Below are 12,561 nucleotides of genomic sequence, written 5' to 3'. Positions count from 1 at the left end.
ATCAATCTGCAATGAGGTTGGGTCATTCACCAATGAGGCTATACGGATGGTGCTAGGCAAAGAGTTTCTGCAAAACGAAAATAGATACTGTGTTAACACAGACATTACATCTCGGTTCTTAGCATCTCTTCTGGACCTTAGAAGAGACAAGGTGGATATGTTGATGCTATTGAGGAAGGTTTTTAAGGAAGACTTCCTTGGAGATGACATTACTGTTGTCGTCCTTTCAGAAGTAGGGGTGGGGATCCCTTGGGCGAGTGAATTATCCAATCTTCTCCTCCCTGACCAAACAATGTCAGTGGCCAGGCAACCATTTCTCTTGAACTTGAATGCAGAGCACTTGACGCGTCACAGGAAATGGGCACGGATTGGCAGAGACTTCCTTCGGAAATGGTTGCTCCTGGACGACTTTCCAAACTACATGTGGCTTGAATAATTCTCTCAGTTTATGTTGTCTGATGAATTCTACATGGAAGGAGGGCCAAATTCTTAGGGAAAAGTTGTAAACCATCCACTACCTGTGCCCTAGTCCCATCCCCTTGGGCCCCAAGTAGTTTTTTTTTTCCTATGTCCTCGAAACCTAATAGGCTCAGTGGCTCACTCATTTTGCCTTTTAATTTTTAAGGGACTCGAGTCTCAGACGTAAAAATTGTAAATTTCCAAAGCATAAATATTAATGATAATTTTTCAAATTCCAGTTTGTTTCAGCTTGCCTCTTAGAGTCTTATGGATATAAAAATGCTTTCTATAATTCTATTTCATTTTTATTAATGAAAGTTTTTCAAATGCTTTTTGTCTATGAGCTACGTTATTTCAATATTTTGTTAAACAATGGAAATAAATTTAATACTATGATCTTTTTTATGTAATGCTTCTCCCTCTATATTTAATAAATATAAAAGAAATTCAATTCATTCCATTAATTATTTGTACATTGATTATGGTTGATTATAATTTTATAAATATATATAAAAAAGAAGTTTATCTTGTGAAAAACAAGTGAATTAAAACTAAAACTCCAACTTACTTATTTTTGAAGTTTTGAACTAGTGCATGTGTGGGTTGGTAACTTGGTACTGGGTACATGCTATGATTTATAGTTAAGATTTTGTCATAATGAAGAAATTTGAGATATTTATGAAGGGTATATGGGATCACTTTCATGGAAGCGAACCAAGGGCAAGGATGTCCCAACTTCGCACAAAATTGATCTGAAGTAGGTTTTATGAATGATAGCAAAAATCACATCTAAGAACTTAGTACCAACCTTAACATGAACTGGAAGAGTAATAGAACCTATAGTAGGACAAGAGAAACCATCTAAGATCTTAACCACTAAATCAAATTTATCATATCAATATGTTACTTCATGCAATTGTAAAGTATAAAGATATTCTTAACTTATTACATTCACCATACATGTTGGATCAATCATCAATGAGAACCCCTCATGAGAGTATGTCTTTGATCTTTGCAGGTGATATATAGACTTATGGTGGGCCATCAGGTGTTTCAAATTTCAATTTCCAATAGTCTCACTAGGATCAAAGGTAATGCATATTGCATAGGTCCTTAAGAGGTGCAGGTTTATCAATAAGATTCACCATATTATTTATCAATTAAATTATATTAAATTAAAATTTATATTAAACTAAATTTATGTTGAACTTTTATATATATTTTTAGTCTTTATTTATTTATTAAATTAAAATTTATATTACACTAAATTTATGTTGAACTTTTATATATATTTTAAAACTATTTTTTAAAATTATATATCGTAAACATATTTTTAAAGAATTTTGTTAAACTTTAAATTAATATTTTAGATTTAATATTAAGTGTTTTCTTTTTTATATTAAACTTTTACCTTTCAAATTGTATATCAATTTTTTTTTTTTTTATTTAGTTATTTATTTTATTCTAGAAACTAAGTTTCATGTTCTATACTATTTTTGAATTTCATATTTGTACAAATAATATTAACATTATATTTAATAGTTATCTAAAACTATTGCACATCTTTAAATGTCTCTTATTATGGAACCGACGACATCTGACAATAGGTACCATTGTCCGTTGGATGAGCAAAGATCAATGACTTAAGGTGGATTTCGGCACGAATGTGGTAACTGAACACATTTGTGATAACTTCGCTCGGAATTGAACGTTTTAAATTTAATTAAATATAATTAAGTCTATAAAGCTCTTTTTCGGGCGGAAGTTTAAAATGATTAAACAGACTTAAAAATAGTCTCGAAAAGTGACACGAGAATGGTGACGTGCCCAAAAAATGGCAGAAGTCATGGGACTGACGACATCTGACAATAGGTACCATAGTCCGTTGGATGAGCAAAGATCAACGACTTAGGGTGGATTTCGGCCCGAATGTGGGAAGTGAACACATTTGAGAATTGTGCCTGGAATTGAACATTTTAAATTTAATTAAATATAATTAAGTCTACAAAGATCTTTTTCGGGCAGAAGTTTAAAATGATTAAACATACTTAAAAAACAGTCGCGAAAAGTGACACGAGTATGGTGATGTGCCCGAAAAATGGAAGAAGTCATGGGACCCATGACATCTGACAACAGGTATGATCATCCGTTGGATGAGAAAAGATCAACGGCTTAGGGTGGATTTTGGCCCGAATGTGGGAAGTGAACACATTTGTGAGAACTTCGCCCATAATTGAACGTTTTAAATTTAATTAAATATAATTAAGTCTATAAAGCTCTTTTTCGAGGGGAAGTTTAAAATGATTAAACAGACTTAAAAAACAGTCCCAAAAAGTGACATGAGTATGGTGGTGTGCCAGAAAATGGCAGAAGTCATGGGACCCATGACATCTGACAACAGGTACCATTGTTCGTTGGATGAGAAAAGATCAACGACTTAGGGTGGATTTCGGCTCGAATGTGGGAAGTGAACACATTTGTGAGAACTTCGCCCAAAATTGAATATTTTACATATAATGTCCTCAGAATTTAGACTGAAGTAGTGAATGTTTTGTCCTTCAGCATCGAATAGTTATTAATAATAATTAATAAAATTACAACATGATTCTTAATGTCCTCGGAATTTATACTGAAGTAATGAATGTTTTGTCCTTCGGCATCGGATAGTTATTAATAAAAATAGGAACTCTTCAGCGTTATGTTAACATGCAAGTAAACCATTGCTAGAAAAGATTAGAAACATGGACTCCTGGGATGAGGTAAAAAAAGAGATGGAGAAAATTGCAGCTGACAATAACATTTCAACAGAAGAAATTTCATCACAAATTATGGCATTGCACACACAGAGGAAAACAGAGGAGGGCTAGGGCATCCAAAATAGGAGGTCCTACAATTTCTACCAAAAATCTGCTAATCCATCTAACAACTCTATTCCCAAATCAATTCTGCAAGAATGTAAAGATAGTTTTTGGACTCAAACCAAAATAAATGATTTTTAGACTATGAGGAAGAATCTCGGTGAACCAAAGACCAGTGCAGAATTTGAGACCATCGGTGAGGATGAAGAGTTTAGTAAATTGTAGAATATGGAGCATCCCACAATAGCATATGACAAGAGTGAAGATGATGATGAGTATGAGGTTGAGCCCACTCCAACAACTACTATAGTCCCTAAAATATTAGGTGGAGTCAATGAGTCCATGAAAGAAAAATATAGCAAAGTGGCAAGCATTGTGGAAAAAATGGGTTTTGAAGGTGGTGGTCTAGGTCCCAGAGGAGAGGGCATTTGGTATCCACTTGAGGTACAACTTCCATCATATTCAAAATCAAAAGCTCCTGTTAAACTAGTCATTGGACTTGATTCTTCAAATTCATCACAGATAGGTACTACTCATTACCCTCAAGGTCCACCTACATTTGTTTCTGGTTCAAATCCACAACCACCACCACATCATGGTATTCCCATAGGTGGTGAATCAAGTGCCATTGCCATAGGTGGGGAATCTGGGGATAGTATTCCCATTATTGTTCAGTCAAGAGCCACTGTGATTGGTGGGGTTGGAATGGGTACTACTACTGATACTAGTTGTCTTGGTGTTGGACAAGGGCTACAACAAAATATCTCTCGCAAGAGGCCACTAGTGGTAGATACTCATACTATTCAGAATCCTATATCAAGTGCCACTGACACTAAAAAACAATCATTTGCAGCTTCAGATCACATACCTCAAAATATTATGAAAACTACACATGAAAGTGTCAGTGGGAGTGGGACAGGATCATGAATTGTTGGTAATCCTAGTCAAGCATTAGTTAAAACCACATGCATAAGTGGAACTGGAGCCTCTATTATTCCTATGTCACCTTTCAAACATTCAATTGCTTCAGCAAGCCCAAATTTTCAATTTCATGATTACTATAAAAAATGTGAACACAAAACAAAAGCAAATAAAGAAAAAAAAAAGCATTTTATAGGGTTGCCCTGATTGAAGTTTTAGACGAATAGCCTGCAAGGAACATGGTATTTCCAACATATGACCCACAAAAAGATATGATGGAGTTCATGGTTGTTATGCCCCTGACCCCAACTAAAGATAAAAATCCAACACACAGTCAAATAGATCACTCTGAATTTCAAGTTAGCACCCTCAAAGTGGATTTTTCCAAAGTACATAATGTGGAAAAACTTAGTGTGTCAAAAAAGACTAACGAAGTGGTCTACACTTCACTAATAAAGGTGGAGAGAGAAAAAAATAAACTGGAGAAACAAATAGAAAAGTTACAGGCATACCTGGCAAACGAAAAAATAAAGGAGGAAAGCAGTAGATAACAAGTGCAATGATTTAAAGAAAAGGATTAAAAATTCGGGCTCTACAGTAGAAATTGCAGAGTAGGAGAAGATGGATGCAAAATTGAAGGACTTGAGAGAAAAACTGGCTAAAAGCAGTAAAAACATTGATGAGGAAAGAGCCACTTTTTAAAAATTATACAAAAGTTATGAGTCTACTGCTGCCAAAATAAGAAAAATGTAGGACCTATTGGATCGTGGGAAGGAAAAATAAAAAAATTTGCAAGAGGAAGTAGAGGAAGAAAGAAAAAAATGTGCACAAATGAAAGAAGACCTACACAATGCAAATAATAAAATAAAAACTTTGGAGGATAGATTGAAAGATAATTTGAAAAATACAATGAAGTATATATAAGAAAACATTTGGCGGCAAATAATGCAGAGGAGTGACAAGTTGTGTGAATGGTTTGAATTGAATGAAAGTCTGAGAGTAATTTATATGAAAATCAAAGGGCACTTTTAGAAGAGCATACATGTGTATTCAAAAGAGGATATGGCAAAACAGATTTTGCAAGTAGTCTACAGTACCAGCAACACCTACTTGGCATCCAAGGGAATTAAGAGCCACATTGATGTCACAGTTAAGACATCATCTATCATTCAAAAATACCAGAAACTAAGGGAAACATCAGAAGTTATGGAAAAATGTAGCAAAAAGATATTGAAGCTGCAAGAAAAGAAAAATAATTTGATTAAACTTGGCTTGCCTAAGACCATTGACCCATCAAATAAATTCATTGGAAAAGAAGCTTACAAAAAAGCATGGAGATAAAAAAGAAGTCTAATTTAGACTTGCTTCCTAAGGACACAACTCACCAAAGCTTTCTGGAATTCATCCAACCATTTACAACTCTAAATTCGGTATTGGATGAAATAGTGATGTCAAGTCAATCTTCTAAATATGGAATGTTGACGAAGTTGCAGTTGACTTTCCATAGTTTACAAAATATTGACCTTCCATCAGACGAAGAGTGGAGCACCCTACAAAAACTGGCACAAAAATCTTAAGAATCATAGTATGTATTGCACAATTTTCATCTTTTACTCTTAATTTCAAGGTTTTATGTTTTTTTTCTGTTTGGAATTTGGCAACACTTGAAATAACTTTGTTTTGTGAATAGGAAAAAATCAGCACTCGCTATTGCTAACTTTCTAATCCAGCCTATGAATCTATGATGCACAATGCAAAACTTCAGCTAGTAAATTTGTATTCTCAAATTCTCCCAAGCTTTAATATTTATGCATTTCTCTATTTCTGATTACTAGGTTTTAGGCACTGCTATTATCTATATTTAATTTGTCATGGCATGAATTAATATTTAATTTTAAACTCTATTTTTTGACCAGGAGACATCAGACATGTAGCAGTTGTTAAATTGCTAATCCGACCTGTGATGGCTAGGTAAATCTGTGCTGAGTTTGTGATTTTGATGTTGAGTCTTCACATGTTGCAAACTTGCAATTCGACCTGAAGTCGTTGTTTCTCCCTTGTTTCTATAAAAGGGAATTCAGGGTCATTTGCAAAGGGTTCTAAAATTTTGTATTCACTTTTGTATAGGCATTGGAAAATCACACAGGAGCTGTTGTTGCTCCCTTGTTTCTATAAAAGGGAATTCAGGATCATTTACAAAGGGTTCTGAAACTTTGTATTCACTTTTGTAATTTGCATGGACAATCACACAGATTGGTGTATTACTATTGAATGAATTGTAGCATATGGCTATATTTTGAAAGAATTAATGAAAATCTAAGTTCTCGACATGTGTATTAATATTGAATGAATTTTATCATATGGTTTTGAAATGTATCACATAGATTTGAGACTCAAACATGTCTAAATAAACAATAAACATCTCTGTATCGAAAAACATATTATGGTCTTTTATTATGCTATTTTAAATCTAGAAATAGAAAGTTGAAAAATACAATTACAAATCAATATTAAATTCTAATTGCAAAAAGTAATATGCTTTTGTAATATGAATGATGAGATACAGTAATAAGATTAATAAATATCAATCTCTTATAGTTTCCATTCATCCTCATCAAATTCAGAGCTTTCTTGATTCTTGTCTGTGGTTTCTTCACTCTGAGTCTACATACCTTTGTTGAACTACATCTCAATGCTACCAGTAGGTCTAGTACATGAGTCAATAGTCCCACTGGTACTTTGGTTTGAAGTGTTGCCCAAACCTCTTCTTTCACATTTGGACCTCTAGAATTGCAATGCCCTATCGTAAGGAAAAGTGTGGACATCATACCTAGATGTATAGAGCCTCAAGCAATTTTCCAAATTTTTGTCTAGTTTGTTTCTTAGCTTTGATTTTTGGAACCCCAAAGCACTAAAAACTCTCTCATCTTCCACCGAACCCAATATCATGGTAAGACATAAATCAACAAGCTTCAAATATTCTGGCATTGAATCACACAACGCTACATTCTCAGCTATAATTTTCCAAAGCCTTGTTATTGATCCCTCTTCGTGGGGGTTCTCTATTTTACCATATTGTTCTCTCATAGTGTATGCAAAATGAGATGATTTCTCTTGAAGATGAATTTCGTGTAATATTCCATTTATATTTACTCCATTCAATTCTTTGGATATGCAAAATTGTTTTATCAAATTCAGTAGCTTACTTCAAAAATTAGCTGCAATGTTGAGGCTCCAATAATGAGGAAACACAATAGACATGGCTTTGAGTAGGTTGTCAGGAGGGAATTTGCTTCTAATTTGTGAGGAAAGATCATACACAATTTTCTTCATAGAAGTAGTTACAATCTTAAGAATCTTGTCAAAATCTTCCCTTGTAACTCTTGCCAGTTGCTTCCTAGGGCGCTTTCCTAGTTCCTCGGGGTCGACTGTGGTATAGAAGTGCATTGGTATCTCAACTCCCCATACATTGGCACATACCTCCCCGTTTGCACTGATTTGTAAAAAGTTATCAGGATTGTTCAAATCTATGAGTGTCCGCCACTTAACAAATTTTTCATCAGATAGTGTTGGTTGATTTTGATAGAGATTGTCGAGGGTCATGCATGTCATCTTACGCAGCGTAGCATATTCTGCAATATACAAAGCTCTTTTTTGGGCAGCCTTCATAATATTCCTCATTTCCTCTAGCATGGGTAGAAGAGCTGCTAAAGTTAAGAGTGTCTCTAAATTATTAAACCTCTGAAGAAGGTTAGAAAATTTTGGTTGATTTGATTCGTCGCTAGTTGTGTGAAATAGTCCAATCAAGGATGGATATTCTGAAAAAAATCGGTGCGTTGGGCCATCCAAAGAGATCCATCTGGTATCATTATCATTGAGAAGCTTGTTCCCATTAGTTATTCCATGAGCAAAGTGTTGAAATTCCATAAATTGCTTAGGACTTTGACAAAAGTGTGAGTAGAGCTCTCTGATTAAAATTTCAATTTTTTTAACCGAAGCAAACTTGCTCACAATTCCAAAATCTAGATTCATTCTGTGAGCCATGTAGTGAATTGCAGTAATGTATGATGCAAATGAAGTTTCAATATTTGTACAAAGACTATTCCTATGACCTTGCATTACTGAAGCTTCATCTGCTCCAACACAAACCAATTTTTTGGCTACTGTCATGTCATCCATACCTCCATATTCAATTAAACTTCTTTTTACTAGTTGAAATAAATTTTCTGCTATCGCACTCTCCTTCATTTTAGCAATAGATAGTAGATGAGCTTGGAGGGTATGATTCTCTACAGTATAAACATGCATGCATACCCATGAAGTATTGTCTACTGCCGTAACTTCATCTAAAAAAAATGCAATAAAGTTTGACTCTTATTTTTTCCTTTACATCTTCTTTTTCAACCTCAGCAAGACAACTTGCCCATTCCCATCCACTGTTTATTGACCAGTGTCTATTAGGATAGTTAGGAACTTTCAAAAAGTGTAATTGATGGGAAATCTATCATAGCATGCCCTCTGCTCAAAACATAAAAAACAACGCTTAACTAAACAACTTTTCCCAGTTGTTCTATTTGCATTGCTTTTCCAAAACTAGATTCAATAAAACCTTTAACTTCAATAGGCTTCATCTGTATTTTCTCATGAAAATAATACTCTTCGGCATTCCTCACATGCTTACATTCCTCCTTTGTTTTCCATCTTATCACTGATTTTTCAACCCCGCCTATCATTTGTTTTTCATAAACTATACCCATATGCTTTTCTATGGTGTCAAATTTTAGGTGCAACCAAATTTCCTTGTTATGTTTCCAAGTGCAAATCTTACACCTACATTCTATTGGAGGCTTGCCTTTAATTGGATTCTCCACTGGTTCAATGAATGGATACTTTGATGCCCAATTAATTTGAAAATTCCTCATTGACATATCCCACTCCCAATCCTTTTTTGATTGTGGTTCATCCTTTTTTGATCTGGCTTTTCTTTTCCCTTTCCGTGCATTATCATCAATGGCATTATCACCCAATTCGATTATATCATTCTGACTAACTTAGGCATCTACCAGATAATCTTCTTCAAGATCATCCTAATCTGAGATATCAGGTTTGCCACCGTCTTCAACATGCGGTGTAGGTTGCAAATTTTGTTCTTGTACTTGTGATGATGTACCTTCTTGATTTTCAATGCACTCTTTTCCAAAGCCAAAGTATGAAGACAACATTCTTCTTTTTGTTGGCCTCTCATGGCCTTCCCCACATTCAGGTTTCGTACCCTTCTTCCTGTTTGACATCTCCAATGAAATAAAGGCTGCCAAAAGAATATCAATTTGTTGAAGAAGCAATAATAGACTATAAAGTATAATATATGTTTCATTGGCCCTACGACCTACAATCTAGATGTCTGAGGTCTGAATGTCCCAGCTGACCACTTGGCACTGATGGGTCACCACTGAATAAAAATAAACTCACAGTGCAAACAAATATAGATAAATTTAGAATAACATTATAACACTTCAAAAATATGATCACTCACCTTTAGGTCACTAGTAGTCGCCAATGCAGTCAACAACAATGAATTTCCTTAGTCTGAAACTTCGCTATTGATCAGAATTCAGAGCCTAGAACCCACCAGATTATGTAGAGATAGATCTGATATTTGCATGTATTTATACCAATCCTTATATGGCAAATTCCACGGGAATTTTAAATGGTATAAAAATATTTGGTGAATCTCGTGTAACTATAACACGACATGTAATTTTCGAGGCGATTATGGGTCGTCCAAATAATTGGCAAATACAATATAGTTGGCAAAAGTTGGGGTGAATGGAGACATGCGTCGGTTAAATGGGCGAATTGGGTCCTCCTAGCGAACAAATATTCACATGCCTATAGGCAAATAATGATCATCTATTAAGGCAGCCTCAGAGAGTGTAGGTGAAAAAATTAAATTTACCGTGTGTCCAACATATATTGTATTGGCAAAATCCTCGCATAGAAACATTTAATTACATAAAACATATGGTGATCGGGCCATGAATTTGATGAAAATTGATAATGTTTTGGTGACATGGCCACCCCTAGTCGGTATAAAATATTCACCATTTCCCAGGTCGCCGACGTGAAAATTTTTCCATTGGCGAATATTTGCCACTAAAGTAATCTCTGGTCAGTATGTTCCAGTGGTTGCTTTCTTTTCATTACAAATCATATTTTCAGTTTCCAGGCTGGTTCTTGTGCTTAATTCCATATTTTGCAGTCCATTTGGATTCTTTTTCGGCAAGATGTTGTTTCCGATTTGACTATTTCTGGGTTCTGGAGCAGTTTTGGGCTTACTGGTTGGTTTTCCTTCTTTTCCAAAGTGATTTCTTTGTGTGTGGATATATTTTGGGTCTTTCTTAATGTTCCTAAGTCTTTGGATGACCTTCCTATTGATCTGCACTCCTTGGTGGTTCTTTTCCAAAGAATTTCTTTTCATTCTTAGGGCCAACTTATTTACACATTTCACTTTCTTGCATTGGTAAATGTAATCTTTTGTGGTCGACCCGGATATGTTTTGAAGGTATATATATGGTATTATGTAATCAATTGTAGGGTGGTAGATCAAAATGAGTATTTAGATTCATGATTAGCGATCTAGATGACTCTGAGAGTTCCAGATGGATTGTATCTTCGATGTTAGCCTGCTTGTAACAGGTTGATTACTAGATGTTTTATGATGAATGTATGATGATAATTGGCTAGTTACCAGAGGTTATAAGATGATAATATGATATGTATCTATAATCTTTCAATGTTTTATTGTTGCTTCCGTTGTGTTACTCTTGTTGCATAAGTCGGCCAATTCTCCTTGAGGATTCACCGGTTATGGCTGCACCGATATGTTATCATGGTTGTTGTTATGTCATGGTATACTCTTGATGGATGGCTTAGAGTTATGACATGTTCCAGTTATTTGATATGTTCATATGGAGCATGTTATCTCCTTGGAGGGGATGGTTAGATCATATTGTCATGTGTATGTTCTTGATTTGCAATTGGAGATTTGACATTGATCTTGGTTGGTTCTCTTTGTATTTAGTGTATGATCATTTGCTTGATACTTCATGATGGTGCTATGTTTCATTTGGAGTTTGGAATAGATTGATCGGTTATAGGTGCTCATGGATACATGGAGATGTTGGTGATGCTGATATTCTCTTGTGATTAGAGATATGTGTTGGGATGGTTGGTTGTTTCAACAGTTCGAGGAACATTCACCTGGTATGGACTTGAGAGGAGATTGTTCTTAGTGTGAGTCATGGTGACTCTGATAACTTGATGAGATTTCTCATTCCCCACTCTTGGTCTACTCAGTGGTTTACTTCTTGAGAGGTATTTCCCATTGTTTCATTTCAAGTGCATTATGTTTATACTTATCTTTCATAGATATGGATCTTGAGCTATGGAGATGTTTAGTTCTGGATGATTCATTTGAGATATGTAAAGCATTGGTTATCTCCTTGTGCATATGGTTTGATGTTATAATATCATTGTGAGGATGTTAGGAGATGATTTAGTGGGTTGATTTTCCTCATTGGGAATGGCTACTTTGAGTTTTATCTTCTTGGTTATGAGAGGCTTACATTCATGTTGAGTACACATTATATATGTTGGTTTAGTCCAAGGGATTAAATGGTGCTTGGGTGTTGTTATACTTTTCATGTGGGGTTCTGTGAAGGGGATCATACTTGACACAGTTAGCATTTAGAGGTGTGTGTAGAAGGACATACTACAAGATTTGATTTACAATATTTCTCTCTTTGTTTTGGTTATCTTCCTGGATGTTCGTATTCACATTACATTGGATAGAGATTGTTTGGAGCTATGTGTTCACTGGTTTTGTGTGCATGCATTGTCATGTGAGAGATGGTATAGAGGTTCCTTTATATCTTTCTTTTGTTGGTGTGGAGAACATGGGAGAATGTTGGAGACATGGTGTGAGAGTGGTACTTGCAGGTTATTAATTTACATGATGTTCATATTGATGTGGATGTTCTTGATACTACATGGTTACACTTCTATGATATGATGTTAGTGGATTCATTTTTTATATTGACATTACCTATGCAGTGGGAGTTCCTTGGTGTACATACATGGTAGGTATTACACTTGGGGATTATGGTTGCATGTATTTGTTGTGGTTGTCATTTCAGCTATGTAAAAAACTACCTTTGTATTGGATACCTTTGGATTAGTGTTTGTGATCAGCTATCAGTTGGTGCGAGACTTATCATTTGTTGTGACAGATTGTGTGGCTTTCTCCTTGGATGGCCTTTTCATG

This window comes from Cryptomeria japonica, chromosome 10 (genome assembly GCF_030272615.1).
Source record: "Cryptomeria japonica chromosome 10, Sugi_1.0, whole genome shotgun sequence".
Classification (NCBI taxonomy): Eukaryota; Viridiplantae; Streptophyta; class Pinopsida; order Cupressales; family Cupressaceae; genus Cryptomeria; species Cryptomeria japonica.
This window is presented reverse-complemented; position numbering follows the sequence as displayed.